Here is a 22142-nt window from a genome sequence, read left to right as displayed (position 1 = left end):
CCCTGCCTGCACTACTGAGGCACTGATGAGTGTCCTCACCTTGGGATCTGACATTTAAGAAAACACTTGGGAATGGAGGCCAGTTTTTGTTTGATGAAAATGCACTACAAGTTCAGTCAAAGCTCCATAAGCAAGAAAAAGATGAGCATCTTAAAAAAAAACAAAGTTTATTTTTTGTGCATGTACAAAAAATAATTATTGGAATACAGAATTGTAATTTGTGCAACAACTACTGTACATCAGAAGTTCTTAAGGGCGGAGCCATGCATTGATGTCACCACGTGACCCCGGAAGCATGGGCGTTTGCCGTTTTTTCTTTGTGTGTATTGCCAGCAAATTTTTAAATTTGTTGTATACATTTTTGTGAACTTTTTCTGAATAAATAACCTAGTGGTTAAGGATAACACACTATTGGAGCCCTTCTTTTTCCTCCACTTGTCCGGTCCCTGCTTGAGAGAGTGTTTTATCTTTCTATCAGAGGGAAGTTTCCTCCCCACATTGCATGGTGAACTGGTGTGGCATAGAAAGGAAGCCGAAGGTCAAGAAGGACCCGCATTTTGGACAGACCAAGGACCCAGCAGAGGGGTATATCTGCTTGCGCCAACAACCTTTCTACTAACAGGACATCACATCTGGTAAAGGTCCTCTCTTTACTTCTGGTGTGCACTTTAAGGAGTGACCTACTCCTTAGCCCCTCGGTGGTGGTGGAAACATCTTTCAACCTTACCTTCAAAGCATTATCTTTGCTTTATTTTGGAATTGGATTTATAGTTCCTCTAATGTGGACTTATATGTACAGAGTTTATTTTATCTATTCACCACTTTGCACTATTTGATATATTACTTTGTTTTTCTGAATACATTGCTATTGCATACACTGCTGGTTATGGTCTTTCAAATTTAACCATTCACTTAATGCACAGTATTTATATCTAGACATATATTGTTTAGAACTAGGGCAACTAATTTATCTTTATACTGTACATCAGTATTAAGTAGAAGTATATTCTTCAACCAGTAGATGACAGTGTGTATAGGTTTGTAGCTGCATCTATGGTATGCTTTATGTCTTTTCTCTGTGATAACGTTTCTGTTTTTCTGTTTGTAGTCAAGCAGCAATGCCCTTGTGTGCTGTGCACTGTCTGTTCTGTAGGGCTATATACAGAATTTCAAACAGGTTATGGGCCCAGGCACCCATCCAGAGAAAAGCTGATAACCCAGTCATAGCACGCTACAGCAAATAAATGCAAGATAGAGAAAGAAGACTGCAACAGAATAAAAGAGATTTGTCAGTAACACAGCTGCAACAAAGCTTGGAAATTCAAGATAAAAATGCTGCTAATAAGAGAAGGTACGTATAAATGTATAAATAAAGTCAGGCCAGAACACACTTTAGATGAGTGGACAGAGAAAGACCAAACAGCCCAGAGCACATTCTCTCTTAGCATAGAAGATGATCAAATCATACATAGGTGGAAGTGTGAAACTGCTAAAGAAATGTGGGAATGAAAGAGCTAATCTGTGGGAAAAAAAATGTATTTGAATAGTAAGCTATACCAAAACAAGCTGATGATAGGCCGGGATATGCAGGATTACATAAGGCACACCTTGGAAATGGTTGAACGTCTGAGAGGTATAGGGAGGAAATAAAAGATTGATGCTGTAGCACTATTAATATTTTACCAGAAAGTTACGAAATGCTTGTCACAGTACCCGATGCAAGTCCAGATGATGAACTGACATTGGAATATGCATTAATAGTGATGGTGTTTCTGTCGCATAGTCTGCTGTAAAGACGAAAAATAGGAATAAGAACAACAAGAAACATGTGAATGTTTTGTGTGCAAGAAACAGATTGTAGAATCTGGAAAGCTAGAATGCAAAAACTAAACTACAATAGGCCAAAAGTGTGACGGAAGAAACTATTTTTGCTTCAGATAATTAATAAGTTTTTCAATCCAAAAGTCACACCTCATCTTTGCAGGCATGGTGTGTTGATTCAGGAGCTATGAGTCACATGACTTTGAAAATGAAGGGGCAGATACACAGACATAGTACGCGGCGTATCTACTGATACGCCGGCGTACTTTCAAATTACCCGCGTCGTATCTTTGGTTTGAATCCTCAAACCAAAATACGACAGCATCTGGGTTAGATCCGACAGGTATACGTCCTTGTATGCCTTTTGGATCTAAGATGCAATACTTCTGCGTCCGCTCGGTGGCGTTCACGTCGTTTTCCACGTCGGGTATACAAATGAGCTATTTCCGACGATCCACGAACATACGCGTGGCCGTCGCATTCTCTTACGTCGTCTCTAGTCTTTTTCCACACAAATAGAGCTTTCTTTTGGTGGTATTTAATCACCACTGGGGTTTTTATTTTTTTGTGATATAAATAAAAAAAGCCCAATTTTTTAGAAAAACATTTTTTTTTTTGTTTATAATATAAACTTTTGCAAATAAGTAATTTTTGTTCATAAATTTGGGCCAAAATGTATACTGCTACATATCTATGGTAAAAAGAATCCAAATTAGTGGATATTATTTAGTCTGTGTGAACGTTCTAGAGTCTACAAGCTATGGTACTGCCTATCTAATTTCTTGAGGCCCTGAAATGTCAGGACAGTACAAATAGAACAGAAGATTACAGCGCACACATACACAAATTACATTTAAATCTTACAAGGCTATTTAAAACACCTGAACATATTCAGCAAATAAGCAAAAATATGGGTATTTGCTTAAGACCACTACTGTGGTACACCATTATCAGTGGGTCCTACACTATTCAGAGAATGAAAGATCCTGCTTCTCAACCATGGGAGAAATATTGAGGACTCCTCCTATAACACTAATTAGGGGTAATGGCGGGAGGGGGGGGGGTGTACAGTACAAATTACCCCTTTTTGGAAAGTAGACAGTCCAAGGTATTTAGTAAGAGGCATGGTGAGTTTTTTTCCTCAATTCTTGGAAAAAATTAAGATTTTTTTAATTTTTTTTTACACAAGATTGTCATAATAACAAGTTATTTCTCACACACAGCATATTCATACTTGCAATTACACCCCACAATTCATTCTGCTACTCCTCCTGAGAAAGATGATACCACATGTGAAACTTTTACACAGTCTGGCCACATACAGTGGCCCAACATGCAGGAAGTACCATCAGGTGTTCTAGGAGCCCATTTTGGAAAGCAAACACTCCAACGTATATTCTATGAGGCATGGGCTGCAGATAGGTACTCTTGTACTTTGATAGGGTCGAGCCAGGTACTCAGGTACTCTGATGGGTTGGAGACAGGTACTCCAATTGGATGAAGACAGGTACTTGGGTGCTCTCATGGGCTGCAGATAGGTACGCAGGTACTCTGGGCTGGAGACAGGTACCCAGGTACTCTGATGGCCTGGAGACAGGTACTTGGGTACTCTGATGGACTGGATACAGGTACTCAGGTACTCTGGGCTAGAGACAGGTACTCAGATACTCTGATGGGCTGCTGACAGGTACTCTTTATTACTGGGGCAATCTGTGTTTTTTACTGTGCACTTTAAATCTGTGATTTTCTGCTACCGCAATCTTCTCCTCACACTGGATCGATAACAAATGGAAAAAGAAAATATGGACGGCCGAACTCCAAAAAACCTTGATGGTTGTCCTTATTTAAAAAAGGGAAATGCACTACAAGTCACAGCACACTTCGTAGGAGTAAAACAGCTGACGCTTTTCGCACTATTAATTAGTGCTTAATCATAGCTAACCCAGTGTGCTGTGACTTGTAGTGCATTTTTCCTTTTTTAAATAAAGACAATTATCAAGGTTTTTTGGAGTGCGGCTGTCCATATTTTCTTTTTCTATTTGTTGCCTTGTGCATTGCCAGCACCCTTGATTTCCTGAGACCATACTGATCATCCTAACACAATCTACCTGGAGCGGTAACTTTCTTTCTTTCACACTGGATCGGTGTGTGAGGAAAAGAACCCGGTAACATCTAGTTACCGTGGATTGTTGACATTTGTGACCGGTTTGCACTTCCCTTACCTATACGCTATGCAATACACACTCCAGTCCCCTGCCTTTTTTACATTACACACTCATGTCCCCTGCATTCCTTACATAACACTCTTGTTCCTTGCATACTGTGCAAGGTGTCATGTACTAGGTGTCATGTACTCCTAAACCTGACACTAACTACACGCTCTGTCTGTTACCTGCTCCTGATTCTTGAACACATTGCATTGCACATCCCAACCCCCTACACCCTGCCTTACAAACTCCTGACTATATACTGTACATAATAATGTCATTGATATTCTTCTGACCAAACTGTTAATTGTCTTAACAGTTGCTAGTTGCTATACAGTTCCTGACTATTTGAATAGTCCCTGACTATTTTTAGTGTGTGCAAAACAATCTTCTTTTTTTCTTTTAATGATTGTGCTAGGGTGTATATGTGTTTGTGAGACTATTGCTTGTGGCACAGTAATCAATGCATATTGTAGCCAAGGAAGCCTGGGTTTAGTTTACCCATGCCCCGTAAGCTCCCCCAACTGTTAAGAGTTTGGCCATCCCCATATTTGCCCCCCCCCCCCCCACACACACACACATTTTGCTGCAGACAAAATTATTGCACCAGCCCTGTGTGTAAATGACCCAAGACCTGAATTTTTCTATGCTGTATGCTAAATCAGATATGGTGGAGGCATAGATGAAAAAGGGGGGCTTCCAACGCCCAGTCAACTCCGAAGGGGAAGGGTTGCAATCTAAAATTTACACACAGTAACACTAAAAGCATTACATCCCTGAAATCATGGATCAAAAAGAATTCCAGGAAATATGGGTCAGAACAAAATAGAAATAATCTGGTTAAAATATAAACAAACAGAAAAAAAACATCCATCATATACCTGGCTAACAAGAAGAATAGCTAATATAAGACAATTTATACAGGGACTGTAGAAGATATAGGAGCACATCCAGAGTAGGCTCTAAAGAAGAAGGTAATCCTTCGAAACGCGTCAGCCATCAGTGCTCCTTATGTCCTCTCCTTCATCATCTGGAGATTGTGGTTATCAGACCGATTGCCATCATTTGATCGCTTTTACATTGCGGTTTCTTTCACATGCTTGTGAGTAGTTTTTAATTTGTTTTCTAAATAAAGGCTGGTGCGCCCTATCTTCTTTATTCCTTATTTTACTGCTAGGATACCCCTATCCTGGAGGGCAGCAAGGCCTGAGACATTATACATCCTGAACTATAGATCACCTGATCAACATACATGTGCAAAAGAGTATTTGTTTACTGCACCCAGGGGGGTTTTAGCCTGCCCAGAGAGTTGGTCAAATTTGCCTTGGTGTACCATTCTGTATATTGGAATGAGACCATAAAAAGCAACATCTCTAAGGCAGATAAAAAGTTTTCAACTAGCAAAGAACTTACAGTATTATTTTGCTAAACTTGTGGTAAACAAATACTGCTTGCAAGTTGCCCTTATGGTAGCTGTGTTTGCTTAAAAGAGAAACTGTGGCCAAAGCTTTTTTGACCCTACTTCTCCAATGGATCACAGGAGTGCAGGAGGACACCACACATCCAGGCTTGGGAAAGATCCTGACTACAGTCGAGATCCACCCAGATGTTTGGACTGGCAGTCTCTCATCTGTGCTGCTGGAGAACTGGGCCAACTGATCCCTCCCCAGCCCAGCACTCCAGTGAGCACTGAAGGGGCAGAGCAGAGAGCTGGTGACAGTCACAGCTCTCTTCTCAGAGCGTAAGAGAAAACTAAACATTCAGCGGTGTTTGATCGTTCATTTCTCAGTGCAGGTGGTTGGGGACAGATGCAGCATTGGATCGATACTGCAACCACTAAGTTTTTGGGGATGGTTTGTAATCCCATACTTCTCTTTTAATAGTACTTTCTTTTTTGTAATTATGCACATTTGTGGTTCTGTAATTTCTGTAGCCTCTCTTTGTCCTTACTTTATAAAGTACTGTGCAAGATGTTGGCAATACGGTATATGCACTAACAGCGATGGACTGGCCATCGGGAGTACCGGGAGAATCCCGGTGGGCCGATCGGATAATTGGGCCGGCCGGCTGTCAATCACTGTCATTTTCGATTGAGTATTCTTTACATGGCTTTACGAGATACCCGGCGTCGGCGACGCCGTCAGCCAATAACCGGCGTCCTGGCCGCGTCCATCAAGCTGCGCTGGCCTGCCACTTCCCTCCGGCTCCGCCTCCTCCTATGTTTAGAGCGGCCCTGATCACCTCCCAGCGGCGTGACGTATCTCAGGGGTCACGCTCACGGCCGTATGCGGGAGGGGATGGGAGGAGCCGAGCCCGAGGAGAGAGGCCTCAAGCTACAAGACGAGGTGGAGCCAGCGCCGCCGAGGAGGAACGTGGTACAAGTACAGTACGCTTCAGTGCCACCACCACCGCACCATTCCGGCAGCAAGTAAGGTTAAGAAAGAGGCAAAGGAAGTAAATTATATGCAGGAAAAATGTTAATTGCTGAGTGGATAGTGAGACTGTTTAGTGTAGACTTTTTTTTTTTTACTCTACTCATTTCTGCTTTTTCTTTCTATACACTGTACCTGCCCCAACACAACCCTCTGAGGGTTGCAAATAGAACCATCCTTTGCCCCTTTAAGTGCTTAGTTTCCTATTGGCTATTAACTAATGCCTTAGTTAGCATCGGATGTATGCAGTCTATGAGATGTGATGACTGCCATTTTTTTTTTAATATGCATCATGGGGGGGGGGGGGTAAATCTGCCACCACTGGTCACAGTTACTGATGTGATATGTGTATGAAGATACTCACAGTTCATAATCTTCATACACTTATTACATCAGTTACTATGACCAGTGGTGGCAGACAGTACATTCCCCCCCCCTGCCATGCTGCGTATTAAAAAAAAATCCGAATGCTAATCTGTGAGGAGGGGGGGGATGTACTGTCTGCCACCACTGGACATAGTAACTGATGTAATAATGTGATATGTGTATGAAGATTATGAACTGTGCCTGTCATTCTGATTTTTTTAATATGCAGCATGGCGGGGGCGGGGGGGGGAGAGGGGGAGGTAAATGAACTGTCTGCCACCCACTACTGGACATATCACATTATTACATCAGTTACTATGTCCAGTGGTGGCAGACAGTACATTACCCCCCCCCCCCTCACAGACTAGCATTCTGGGTTTTTTTTTAATACGCAGCATGGCGGGGGGGGGGGGGGGCAATGTACTGTCTGCCACTACTGGACATAGTAACTGATGTAATTTGTAAAAAACCTGTTTATACTTACAGTGGAATGTTTTTACTTACGTTTTTTTTTTGTGTGTTTGGGAAAAATAAAGTGGGCCGGTCTGGCTGAAGTCCAGGGCCACTTTATTGTCCCAGTCCATCCCTGTGCACTAATGGTAATATCATCAAAAATGTTTTACCCAGTAGCACAGAATTAGCAGCTTACTAAATGCATTTTATTCATGACAGAAAATCAAAGACAGCAAGTCAATACTGACCAGTCACTCAAACATCTAACATATCACTGATGGCGCACCATAACAGTCAATTCTCAATTACATTAAATAATCCTGCAATCATGTTAGAGAAACTAAAGTACTATTGAACCCAAATATCAATAATATTGAACATTTACATATTTCATATTGGTTAAGTTGTGGAAATTCATATAAGACAAAGTTACTCATCATTTTCAGATTTTCATAAAGCTTTATGCAATTAAAATAACAGACTTATACAGAATGTTATACATAATTTGTAATGTGTGTATTATCATGCACTTTAGCATAGTGCAATGCAATGTGTGCAGCATGATGGGATCTGACACTTTCAGGAATGTTGGATCCTAATATCTACAGGCTCCAGCCCTTCATGACTCCTAAAAAAGCTGTCATAAAAAAGAGGGAACTTGTGACATGGTCTTTTTATGTGTTCACTTTGAAAGCTGAGTTAAGTGTTAAGATTGTGATTTACAGTGCATCCGGAAACTATTCACCATGCTTCACTTTTTACATGTTACAGCCTTATTCCAAAATGTATTAAATTCATTATTTTCCCTTAAAATTCTACAAACAATAATGACAATGTGAAAAAAGTTTGAAAATGTATTAAAAATAAACAAAATAAAAAAACATTTAGTATTAGAGCAAGTGAAAATGGTAAAGGCATATTTTAGTGCAGGGGTAGGCAACTCCCAGCACTAGTGCCGCCAGCAGGACTCAAAGCCTCTTTTGCCGACACTCGACTCCCTCCCCCTCAGCAGAGCAGCGCAGGGAAGTGTCAGTGAGACACTAATGCATTCCAATCAGAATTCCCCATGCTGCACCTGCACTGAGGGGGGGGCACTGTGCCCCTACACATTGTAAAAGATGGGAAACATTGTTTGGTTCTCTAACTATAGCTGCGATCGTCAGCTTTTGTGATGGGGAATAGATTGGGTACAGTTCTGCTGGGGGGGTCCCCCTGTTTCCAGGAGGAGGAGGAGGACTGTCATTGGCCACTGCTAAAGCCAATCACTGTCCTGCAAGCCCTGTCCACCATCTGGATGAAGATGATTCACTTGGTTGCCACAACCAATCTCAGAAAGAAGGTATTTCACTGTGATTTAGAAAACCACAATCAGGTGACAGTGTGTGGAATTACTGTTGAGCTTCTTTGAACTTTGTTGAAATTATTCCTGAACCTTTCTGTCCCTTACTACTGAACCCCTGTACTCTGTGTCCCTTTAAAGTGGAGGTCCACCTAAAAAAAATATTAAAAGCCAACAGCTACAAATACTGAAGCTGCCAACTTTTAATAACTGGACACTTGTGCCCGCAAGTGCCCGCGATGTCGGCAGCCAAAGGCGATCAATCGCTCTGCTCTCGGCTGCCCCCGCCACCATCCATGGTGAGGGGGAGGGTTCCGAAAAGCGGAGGTTACATTTTTGTGTGAACCTCTGCTTTAAGTCAAAGCCAGTATTCAGCGAAATGGAAGTCACGCCAAACTTTGACTGCGGCGGTCCAACTTATGAACCTGCACACAGGCCCACAGCTTTCAGAAAATGCCACTGATCTGAGCTCATCATTGCACATCAATTCCAGATGCTTGTATGTGACATCCCATACATTACATACATCCCATACAAGCACATGGGCTCGATGCAAGAGGTGGATCAGCAGGATGAGTGTGCCAGGACAAGTAGATGTATCTCATCTCTGCTTCCTTTCACCACTCTGCATATCATACATATAATAAATGAAAAGAGGGTACAGCAGTGGAGCAGATGGGCAGGAGGATACAGCTGTGGGGAAAATGAGCAGAAGGAGTTCAGAGGTGGATCAGAAGATCAGAAGGGTACAACAGTGGGGCAGATGTGCAGGGAGGTACAGTGGTGGAAGAGATGAGAAGGGGGTTTAGCAGTGGGACAGAAGAGCAGGGGGGTACAGTGATGGGGCACATGAGAAGGGGGTTTAGTGGTGGAACAGACAAGCAGGGGGTAGAGCAGTGGGGCAGATGTGAAAGGAGGTGTATTAGTGGGGTAGATCAAAAAGCGGGTTACAGTGGTGGGGTAGATGAGCAGATGGGTTCAATGTTAGGACAGATGAGAAGAGGATTTTCTAGTGAGACAGAAGAGGATGGGGATACGGCAGTGGAGCAGATGTGCAGGGAGATACAGTGGTGGGGCAGATGAGAAAAGGGGTACATTGCATGGTGCAGATGAGCATGGGGGTTTCAGTGGTGGGGCAGATGTACAGTGGTAGGAGGGATGAGCAGGGGGTTCAGCAGTGGGACAGAAAAGCAGAGGGGTACAGTGATGGGGCAGATGAACAGGGGGTTACAGTGGTGGGAAAGATGAGCAGGGGGTTCACTGTTGGGGCAGATGAGAAGGGGGTTGAGTGGTTGCACAGAAGAGCAAGGGGGTACAGCATTGGGGCAGATGTGAATGGAAGTGCATTGGTGGGGCAGATAATCAGGGGGTACAGAGGTGGGGTAGATGTACAGAGGGGTACAGAGGTGGGGCAGAGGAGAAAGGAGGTACATTGGTGGGACAGATGAGTAGGGGGTTACAGATGTTACAGCAGCAGGGCAGAGAAGCAGGGGGTGCAGAAGTGGGGCAGATGTGCAGAGGAGAAAGGAGGTACATTGGTGGAACACATAAGCAGGGGGTTACAGTGGTGGGGCAGATAAGTTCAGTGTTAGTTCAGTTGATAAGATGGTTCAGCAGTGAGACAGAACAGCATGGGGGCACGTCGGTGCCGCAGGTGAGCAGGAAGGTACAGTGGTGGGGCAGATGAGCTGGGGTTACAATGGTGGGGCAGATGAGCAGGGGGTTACAGTATTGGGGTTGATCTGAGGTATGAAGGTGAATGAAATGGGGCTTTCACTTTATAAAAAATAATTTTCATGATTGAGAGGGTGAAGTTTTTGTAATAAAATTGTCATGCTTAATCTCTTTGAAAATTTTTTTTGGCACACTGTGCTCAAAAGGTTGCCTACCCCTGTTTCAGTGGGTGTTTACGTGTTGTGTAAATGTTGGAGGATAGTTACATTTTAGAGGTGCTTTAGAGTGGGGGACACTTGTGAAAACTTTGCAATTTGAACCTGTTTTTGGTGCTAAAACCTTGCATTGAGAGCTGAAAGCATCATGCTTCTGGTACCCAAAACTAACACGATTTCAGTGAGTTTTGCTTGCCCGATATTCTTGTGTTGGGAGTGAGCTTGTAGCATCCGGCCATTTAGGCATGATAGAGGTGGGGAGTTTTTGTGTACAGCTTACAGGTATGGAATGACAAAGGAGCAAAACAACTGAAAAGTGGATTGCAATGTGTTTAGGATGCTGCAGTGGATGAGGGTTTTTTTAGAAGAGGTCTCTAAGTTGAACTAACCCTTTAATACATACAAAGATTTTTTTGGGGATGCTTGCCACTAGGCACACTGACCTTTCACTTTTAGATAAATTCCACTGAATGGCATAACCTGTGGTATCCTTATACAAAATACGATATTCTGATGCAAGCTAAAATTATTTAGGCATCATTTATAATTTTACCAGTAGGTATCAAGAAAAATAGTGAGGGTTTCCTGAGCTTATGAAGATATGTTTAGTAGCTATGTCTTATGCCACGTACACACGAACATTTTTCGGGTTGTAAAAATTTTTTTTTAATGTCATTAAAAACGATCGTGTGTGGGCTTCAGAGCATTTTTCGGGTTCTGAAAAACGACCAAAAAAAAATTCGAACATGCTCCATTTTTTAACAACGTTTTTCAGGTTGTAAAAAATGGTCGTGTGTGGGCTTTAACGATGTGGAAAATCCGCTCATGCTCAGAAGCAAGTTATGAGACTGGAGCGCTCGTTCTGGTAAAACTACCGGTCGTAATGGAGTAAGCACATTCATCACGCTGTAACAGACAGAAAAGCACAAATTGTCTTTTACTAACACAAAATCAGCTAAAGCAGCCCAAAGGGTGGTGTCATTCGAATGAAATTTCCCCTTTATAGTGCAGTCGTACGTGTTGTACATCACCGCGCTTTGCTAGAGCATTTTTTTTCACGATCGTGTGTAGGCAAGGCAGTTTTAATGATCATGTTGAAAAAAACGTCGTTTTTCTAGACCTGAAAAATGATCATGTGTACGCAGCATCAAGAATGCAGAGGAACTTAGCATGTATAACAAAATTGTATTGGAAAAGTATCTGTAACTCAATTTACATTATCCATTATGTGAATGAGATGAGAAAAAAACCTGCATCTTCACAGTATTAATGTACTAAGTGGATTGTTGGCTTTAGACCATGTAAAATGATAAAATTATATTTCCATTCAATTACCAATAGTGGAATTGCTATGAAGTGTATTTCAAGATGACAGACAAGACAAGGAAGGAAACAATTAAATCAACAGCTGTATCATTTCTGGATTATATTGCTGAACATGTTCTTGTACAACCCTATACATGACAACTTATTGTATCCCTTGATAATTATCGGTCATAATGGCATTACTCCCTAATGCATTAAATTTAAGTTAGTCAATAAATCACATTAACGTGAAATAATCTAAAGTATTGTGTCTTGTTTACTTGTTGCTATATGGTCTAATTTTTTTTATAGCGCAAGTGTAATGCATTTCAATTTGACAATATCTTTTGGAGTCATTAATATTGTGTAGCACAAATATTTTATAATTCACTAATCCTGACAAAAAGGCAATGGATTTCTAATGAAAAATGTATGAAGAGTAATGGTTTCCTATTAATAAATGATTTGGTCAGATCACACAGTTTGTAGAATCTTCTACACCTCATTTTTTATCGTCACCATAAAACTCATAACTTATTGTTCAGTATTCCATTAACCTACTAAAATACTAGCAAGAAAGTCTCACAGAGCAAACACTTCTTGTATTTAATGTATATACATTTTGAGTTTTTTTAAACTGTATTTGTACATTGAACTGAGAAATGTAAAACATCTAGTACTCTCAAAAATGATTATCCATCTGTAATAATAAAAAAAGTATCTACTATGAAAGCCATGTACCATACAATATTCACAAGCAATGCAACTATATTCATTATTACTTGGGACTTTTGTAAATTGTAGCTAATACACAAGACAAATCTATAACAGTTTTCCAACGATAATGTGCAATAATTTCTTGCAATCTATTAAAACATATTTTTGCTGTGCACACTGTATGAAAAATCGCACTAGTTGGAAGAAAAAGCCATAGCAGGTAGTTACTATTAGTGTTGCTCACGAATATTCGTATTGCGAATATTCGGCTCGAATATGGCATATTCGAGTATTCGCGATATATTTCGAATTTCGCGGTGAATATTCGCTATTCCGAATATTCAAATTTTTTCAATTTTATTTTTAAAACAGATCACATCCTATCGACGTCTAAAAGCATTGCTGGTATGATTAGAGACCCTGGGCCGAGTAGCTAAGCTGAGGCGATCCTTTTATGTTGCCGAATATAAAAAAAAAATTTTTTCGAATTTTCGCTAATGCGAATGCGAAAATGATTGCGAATTTTCGATAACTGTGGTAGGAGAACTCTGATTGTCTCTGATGCAAAAGGGGGGGGGGGCTTTGTGTATGTTTCTGTTATGAATATTTCTATGTTTGATATTATTTTTTTTTGTAAGAAGGAAAAAATTGCGCATACCTTAAAAAAAGGGGAGAATACAGCAGCAACTCAAAAATGTTATACAACATAAATTAATACAAGACAGAAAATGGAGTCGCTCTACAAGAATAAAAAATATGTCTAGTGACAAGACATGTGGGCAAATTATAAAATAAGCAAGCGCAAATAACTTGTGAAATACACAGTGAAACAAATATATAAAGAAATATAGTCCCAATAATAGAAAAATAATCTTTCATAAAAATGTCTTTGATATGTGAAGTGAAAAAAAGTCCAAAGCATGCAGCATGAACGTGTTCAATCTTCAAGGTGTTTGATTGACAAACGGCTGTGACAGATGGATAGAGTAAAGAATCACCACCAATGCAAAACACTTTTTATTTTCTATTGTAAAATATCACGAATATTCTGAGCCAATCAGAGTGCTCCTTCCGCATTTGCCGAATATTCGCAATTATTTTGTATTGTAAAATATCAAGAATATTCTGAGCCAATCAGAGTGCTCCTTCCGCATTTGCCGAATATTCGCAATTATTTTGTATTGTAAAATATCAAGAATATTCTGAGCCAATCAGAGTGCTCCTTCCGCATTTGCCGAATATTCGCAATTATTTTGTATTGTAAAATATTACGAATATTCTGAGCCAATCAGAGTGCTCCTACAGCATTTGTCGAAATTGCGCAGTAAATATCGCATTCGCATTTTGCGAAATTTCGAAAAAATATCAAGAATATTCTGAGCCAATCAGAGTGCTCCTACCGCAGTTATCGAAAATTCGCAATTATTTTCGCATTCGCAATAGCGAAAATTCGCAATCATTTCATTTCGATAAAATATCACGAATATTCGAATTTAGCGAATATATCTCGAATATTCGACTATATATTCGAGATATATCGCGAAATCGAATATGGCGTATTCTGCTCAACACTAGTTACTATCAGCAACTTTTTTTTGATAGGAAGATTGACCTTCAATATTTATATCTACCCAAATATCATAGGCTGAAAAGTAGACCCTGCTCCTCTGTACAACAGCCGTCCCTGCAAGTTGTAGCTTACAAGGTTTAGCTGCTGGCTACTCCCAGCTCCCTCAATTTTGTCTCATAGATGTGGAGAGGGGTTTTCGAAATTTTATGGAGAGGTGGAGAGTGAAAGAGTCTGAAACACTGGGCAGCTAGAGGCAGAAGTGTGGCTGCAGTCTGCTTGTCCATCATTGGCTGAGGGTTGGGTGTTGCAAATAGAGGCTGTAGAGCAGCACAAGAGTAGCATAAACTGCAGGTTCAACAGAGGTACAATGATGACCATGGATAAATATAATGTTTGCTCCTGTATGGAAGGCCAAAGAATATGGTTAACTAGTGCAACATGGCTAGCTAGTGAAGCATCTACTATTCCCTTAAGGCAAGAATGCCTAGCTGTAGCTCCTGCCCCCAGGACCTTATTAGACAATGTTATATTCTTTGGCCAAGTGTCAATAAAGGCTTTTTGATTACTTTAACTGCTTCCCACCATAACCTGTTTGATTATATTGTCTCAAAGTGTATATGAAATAATTTTCTCAAAGAACAGCTGCTCTCTAGTAATAACGGTAATGCTTTGAAAGGTAGCTACCTCGGGATGCATGAACAAAGCTGTCTGAGCAAGACATGCTTGCTTAGAGCTCTGCATCTAACGGTACCTGACAGCCACGCATCAGTGAGTCTCCCTACTCCACAACCCCGCCTGCTGTCTGAGCTCATAGCCGTGACACACCAGAGCCACCCGTGATAGTGTACGGCGGCACAAAGCAGAAGATGGAATCATCCGGGATGTGCTGGTAAAAGGGGCCTCGTCCAAGATGGCAGCCCCATCATCTTTCCGACCTGAAACACTGTGCACACCAAAGCATCCAGCAGCCACAAAAGAAGGTGAGTCAGACTCCAAATTCGGGGTGACCCCCATAGCCCTGCAAGGGGACACCTCCCAGTCTGACCTGCTCCATCAATTCAAACTGATGCTCACCAATGCCCTGAAGAGCACCTCAGACACCATTACAGACAAGCTAACATGTGAGGTCCAAGAAGTGAGTCTCTAAGGCGCACATCTGTCTTAGAACAGAGGGTAGATGAGCTAGATGTCCTCACTGGTAACCATGATGAGGAAATGGAGGCCCTCCATGAAGAAAGCTTGACCCTCCAAGCCCACCTTGAAGATTTTAAAAATAGAGCCAGGAGATCAAACCTCTGTGTCCGAGGGATTCCTGAGACTGTAGTGTACCTCCAATCCACCATTTCAGGAACTTTCTCCATTGATTCCCTCAGAGCGGCTGGAGATGGACAGAATTGACAGGTCCCTGGCTCCACATCCAGAAGATGGTCCCCCGAGGGACATAGTAATAAAACTACATTTCTTCCACACCAAGGAGCAGTTAATGGCAGCATCTTGCAACAAGGAATCCCTGATCTTCCAAGGACACGACTCCCAGAGATTTCAAGTCCTTTCCCAACTGACCCCGAACAAGAGAAAAGCAATGAAACCCCATATACTCATCTTACAACACCAACACATCACATACCACTGGAGCTTTTCCTTTGCCATCCGTTTTACCGACAAGGGTTCCTCGTATTTGTGCAAGACCGCAGAAGACCTCTTAGCCACACTACTGCACTGTCATCTTTCATCCCCTGAAGCCACTGCAGAGGGATCCAAACACTGAGCGGCATCCTGCTTCCCCAAAAAGCTGCAAACCTCTCCGAATCACCACGCCCAGTCCGGTGTCCACAAGCATGGTCACTTTGCCTCGCCAGTGCCAGCTTCAGAAGACTCCATGGACTGACTCTTTCTATAGTGGCACTTCCCTGATCTACCAATTTATTCCACTATGCTTGCTCTCCCACCAAGTCTATGGGTGACACTACCTAAACTGTAACTATACCCAGTTTTTTTTAACTGACAGGTATCAGTCCTGTTGTACATGTTTTTTTTTTGTTACAGTTTAGCCCTTATTCATTGCTTTGAGGCCTGATTCCTCCCACTGGGTTTCCTGAGGGAGGACCCAAGCCCCCAACTTTGGTAACTATATTTCTACATGTTACACCTGATATCCTATGAGTTCATAGGTTTTTGTTGTTTATGTTATGCAATACTGTCTTAGACCTCCAGCGGAGGGTTTACATCCCATCCCCCTCCTACCCTCCAATGATTATTTCCACCACTGGAATTTCTTGTCTGTTATCCCGCTTAAGTTTATATTTTATAATCCACCTGCTGTACGTTCTTACTATTTTACCTGACCGTGGTTAATTAGTTTGCACCCCACAGCGGTCCAATCATTGGCTGGCCATGATATACTTTTGAATATTATGTTCACTTTTTGGCTGTTGCAGTCTCGGAGACTGCTCACAGTTCCCCCACTCAATCCTTGAATACCCCCCATTTTTGTTCAGGTATTCTTTGGACCCTTTTGTGCCCTTTGGTTGGTGGTAACTTCTTCATCCATGGGATGCTCTTTCCTCTTCTGAGCCTACTTCCTCTCACTCAGCTTATTGCTACTTCTCCTCCTCTGCCTTTTTTATACTCTTCTACTTACCTTACCTTTGTTCCTGACCCAACCCCCCTCCTTCCCTCTATTTCTGTCCTACCCATCCCTCCCTACCTCCCTAGAGAGATACCCCTAACCACTAAGAACCAATCTCACTACCCTTTAATCTCTCCAACTATGGCATCTTTAAATGTCTTTACCCTTAATGTTCAGGGCCTCAATTCTCCCTCTAAAAGTACTAAAAGCATTCCAATCATTTTCATTGCTCTCAGCCCATGTGATTTGTTTACAAGAGACGCACTTCTCTACTCAGTCAATACCCACATTTTTTGTTCACCAGTACCCACAAGTGTACACAGCCTCGGCCTCCACTAAGCAGTGGGGTGTTTTAACCACTTTAGGACCGCCTAACGCGGATATACGTCGGCAGAGTGGCGCGGCTGGTCACAAACACGTACAGGTAAGTTGCCCTTTAAGTGCCCAGCCGTGGGTTGCGCACACGCGCCTCCGGTCCAAAGCTCAGTGACCGCGGGACCCGCAGACCCGATAGCCCCCGGTGTCCCGTGATCGGGTCACAGGAGCTGAAGAACGGGGAGAGGTGAGTGTAAACAAACCTTCCCCGTTCTTCTCTTTGGCTTGTCACTGATCGTCTGTTCTCTGATATAGGGAAACTACGATCAGTGACGTCACACGTCCAGCCACGCCCCCTACAGTAAGGATCACTCCCTTAGGGCACACTTAACCCCTTTATCGCCCCCTAGTGGTTAACACCTTCACTGCTATTGGCATTTTCACAGTAATCAGTGCATTTTTATAGCACTTTTCGCTGGGAAAATGACAATGATCTCAAAAATGTGTCAAAAGTGTCCAATGTGTCCGCCATAATGTCGCAGTCACTGAATAAATGATCGCCGCCATTACTAGTAAAAAAAAAAATTATTAATAAAAATGCCATAAAACTATCCCCTATTTTGTAAACGCTATAACTTTTGTGCAAACCAATCAATAAATGCTTATTGTGATTTTTGTTACGAAAAATATGTAGAAGAATACTTATCGGCCTAAACAGAGGAAAAAAATGTTTTCTTATATATTTTTTGGGGATATTTATTATAGAAAAAAGTAAAAAATATAGCATTTTTTTCAAAATTGTCGCTCTATTTTTGTTTAATAGCGCAAAAAATAAAAACCGCAGAGGTGATCAAATGCCACCAAAAGAAAGCTATATTTGTGGGACAAAAAGGACGCCAATTTTTTTTGGGAGCCACGTCGCACGACCGCGCAATTGTCAGTTAAAGCGACGCAGTGCCGAATCGCAAAAAGGGGTCTGGTCCTTTACCTGCATAATGGTCCGGGTTTTAAGTGGTTAATTACGTTTCACCATGCAACACTATTCACTCTCCTGGTCGCTATCTTATACTCACTGGCTACCTGCTAGACAGTAAAGTTACAATTGTCTCATATTATCCCCCTAGCAAGAACCTACTATAATTTCTCTCCCATTTATTATCTGCGGTGACTTAAACCAAGTATTGTATCCATTCCTAGGTAGGTCCCCAGCCTCATCTACTGCTCATCGTGGACACCCTGTGGGAACAGAACCCCACAAGATGACAATACACCCACTATTCCCATCCCCACAAGCTGTTCTCCCGCATTGACCATATCTTTGTTAGTATAGGCACCTCCCCGCTTATTATGACCTTGACCATAGTGTCATGCGCCTGGTCTGACCACAATGCAGTTGTCACCTCTTTTTCTTCTCTTGTCCCTAGACCTAATCACCAGTCCTGGCACAATAATGACAGCTTGTTGACCAATCCTAATCCTACACACCAACTGAAAATTGAAAGTGCTATCAAGGAATTCCTTTCTAACAACATGTCCTCAGACATTCCCCACCCCCCTGACATTATGGGAAGCCCACAAACCACCCTGTAGAAGGGTCGTTATCAGCCAAGCATCTCAACAATGCAAGGAAAAAAAAACCTTCTTAAACGACTAGAAGAAACCTTTTATAAAGCGTCAGAGGTCTTCCAAACCTCTCTCTCTCCGTCAACTAAACAGATCTTTGAAAAAGCTTGCTTAGAACTTGAACTCTTCTTGATGGAATCGGCAGAAAAGCTTCATTGTAAATCGCAACATACTCTTTATATGAAATCAAACAAACCAGACACATTTCTGGCTTCAGCGCTCTGCAAAGCTATTTACACCCCTAAGCCCATACAACTCAAATTATCCAAAAATACCTTCTCAAGTAACCCCCATAAAAATTCTGCAAGAATTCAGTCTAAAATGTTCTGATCTCTAGATGTTACCAATCCTGCATGGTATTCTCCTCTCAACTATTCACCTCCCTTCCCTTTCATCTTCCCACTGAGAAGCTTTGAACCGACCCATCACAGCTGAAGAAATTCAATCTGCTATTAAATCCTTAAAACCACATAAACAATGGCTTCTCAGCGACTTACTATAAGCGCTTCCCTGTCCTACAGATCCCTCTTGATTGATTGATTGATTGAAGCTTTCAATTCCCTCATTAAAGGCCATTATTTTCATGCAGAATCCCTATATCTACGATCCCTAAACCAAATACAGATGACACCACCTGGTCCAACTACAGGCCGATATCTATACTCAATCTTCATATTAAGGTACTAGCAAAGGTCCTCTTAACTTGCCTTAATCCCATAATGGTACCTTAGTCCAGAAAGACCAAACAGAGTTTATCCCATCCTAAAAGAGGGAGACAACATACACCAAGCTACACTTCTAGCCCATGCAGCCTGAACCCGTCATATTCCCTTATGTTTTCTCTTCCTGGACATATGCAAGGCATTAGATTCATTATCATGGTCTTACCTCAACTCTATCCTACATCGCTGGGGGTTTGGTACCCACTTCTTACAATGGATTGCTGTCCTATATAAAAGCCCTAAAGCCTGTGTATATTGCTTAGGCATCTATTCAGACTCCTTCCCCATTGAATGAGGCACCCGTCAAGGCTGTCCTCTCTCCCCATTTGTTTTCCCTTTAGCAATTTAACCCCTAGTCCTGCTTATCCACTCCAACTTAAACATTCAAGGTAGAGAAATAGGAGGCCATCAGCACAAACTTTGTTTATTTGCAGATGATGTCCTGATATTCCTAACTTCACCCCTTATTTCCTCTCCCAATTTGCTGGACACACTTTCCAAATTTAGATGAGTGTCTGGCCTTATAGTCAACCCCAAAAAATCTAAAGCTTTAAATATTTCCTTGTCTCCTAGTCTGCAGACCCAACTGTGTGAACTTCTGCCTTTTACTTTTTCACTAAGCCGGTCCTTCAAAATCCTCTTCCATTTATGGAAACCCTTACTCTTCAACTTCAAACTTCCCCCCAGGAGACTGTTCACATTCTCCTCTGCTATAGGCCACCTGGGCCAAAATCGCAGCTTCTACCATCATTAACGGAGTTCATATCCACTTATACCCTTAACAGCAAACATCTTTTGCTGCTCTGGGACTTCAATGTGTGGGCCAACTCCTCACAGGATCCCATTGCGGATGCCTGCATCGATCACCTGGAAGGATTAGGACTACAGCAACTTATATGCGGACCCACGCATGCTTCAGGTCACACACTCGACCTAATTTTCAGACAAAATCTGAAAATAAACATTTTGGCAAATGAACCTTTGCCATGGACAGACCACCATGCAATTAGTTTCATAATTTCCAAAATTTCACCAGTTATAAAAGCACCCAAGCCGGTGACAATACACTGGGCTAGATCTCAGAAGAAGCTCCATTCGGAACTCTTCAAATCTACCTTGGGAAACCGAATCGAAACTATTCATCCTCAGTTAACAGCCTCAGATACACTGGATGCCATAAATGCAGCTCTGCTACAATCAGCCGACTTAGTAGCACCGAAACGCAAAGTCTGCATGCGGAAAAAAAAGTCCGGCTGGTTCAACAACCAGCTGTCCCCTACTGAAGCAAGAGCGCAGAAGGGCGGAAGCCGCCTGGAAAAGAAGCCCTTCAGAAGATCACCTTATCATCTACAAAGCAATAACAACACAATATCATAAAGAAATCTTCAAAGCCAAGAAACATCATTTTTCTATGACGATTAACAGCGCCATGAACCGCCCCCGAGAACTCTTCAAGATGGTCACCCAGACCATGAATCCGGGATGTCTTGAAGTCCCCAATTCAGACACCCAAGAGTTCTGTAATGAACTATCGGATTTCTTCATCGACAAAATCGAAAGAATCCGGGTAAGTATTCTGCAAAATAATACCCCCCTCAGCCCCCTCTTCAATCAACTACAAAACACCAACAGACACCTTCTACAATCAACTAAGTTCACTCTGGAACCCATCTCCATCGATACCACCAAAAATATCATTGGTGCGTTGCGGAACAGCACAGCACCCAATGACATCATTCCCACCAAGCTGCTGAAGGAATGCGCCGACATTCTTTTTTTGTTTACAAATGTTTTTATTGAAGTACGTGAATTGGTACACAGATAATTTGCAAAGAGTATACAATCTTATCAGCGGTATACAGTGGTAAAGCATCGTGCATGGTAAAAAAGAAATGTCTTACATCTATTGGAACCTATGAAGGCAAGAGTAAAGAAGGAAGATGATAGTACAACGAAAAAGGTCGAAGAGTTATATGAATGAATAGAGCGACCATAAGACTGCTACCAGTATGACCATTTGGTCTCAAACACTTGAAGGCTATCATTAATTGTATGGTATATTCTCTCTGATAGTTTTAAAAGTTCCATTCTATCTAGCACCTGTGACCATAAAATTTCTCCAGATCTCCAATTTAGAGCTATCATCCACTGCACTGAGCTGCAAAGCGAGTGAAGGAGTCTGGTGCAGGGGAGAGGGATGTCAGGGACATCACTATATAGAAGGCATATCTGGGGGGTGAGGGAGATTTTTTGTTTGGAGGATTCTTCAATTCTTTTAGTAACTTCCCTCCAGACTTGTGAGAGATGTGGGCAGCTCCAAAAAATGTGTAGTAAGGTGCCTTCTAGTTGGCAGCCCCTAAAGCAATCTGGAGACACTGAGGGGTAAAATGTATTGATTTTGGACGGGGTGAGATACCATCTTGTGAATAGTTTGGTTGGGGTTTCTCTGAAGGATACTGCTCTGTTGCTTTTGCGAAGATTATCTGTCATGGTGTGCCAGGTATCAGGAGAGAGATCAATGTTCAGGTCAGATTCCCAGTGTAACATGGGTTGTGTTTTTTCCGGGGAAGAGAAATCATTAAGGTAGTTGTAAATTCTAGAGATCATCCCTCTATCCCTGGAAAGTGATTTGCATATTCTCTCGAATATGGTGATAGTGGGGTTTGTGGAGATAGAAAAGTGTGTTTGAAAAAAAGATTTGATCAGTAGATATCTCTCCAATTCTGTGGGAGGAAGATTAAAGTCTCTCTGAAG

The sequence above is a fragment of the Rana temporaria genome, chromosome 5 (genome assembly GCF_905171775.1).
Source record: "Rana temporaria chromosome 5, aRanTem1.1, whole genome shotgun sequence".
Lineage (NCBI taxonomy): Eukaryota > Metazoa > Chordata > Amphibia > Anura > Ranidae > Rana > Rana temporaria.
The sequence above is the reverse complement of the archived record's forward strand: the minus strand, read 5'-3'. Positions refer to the sequence as shown.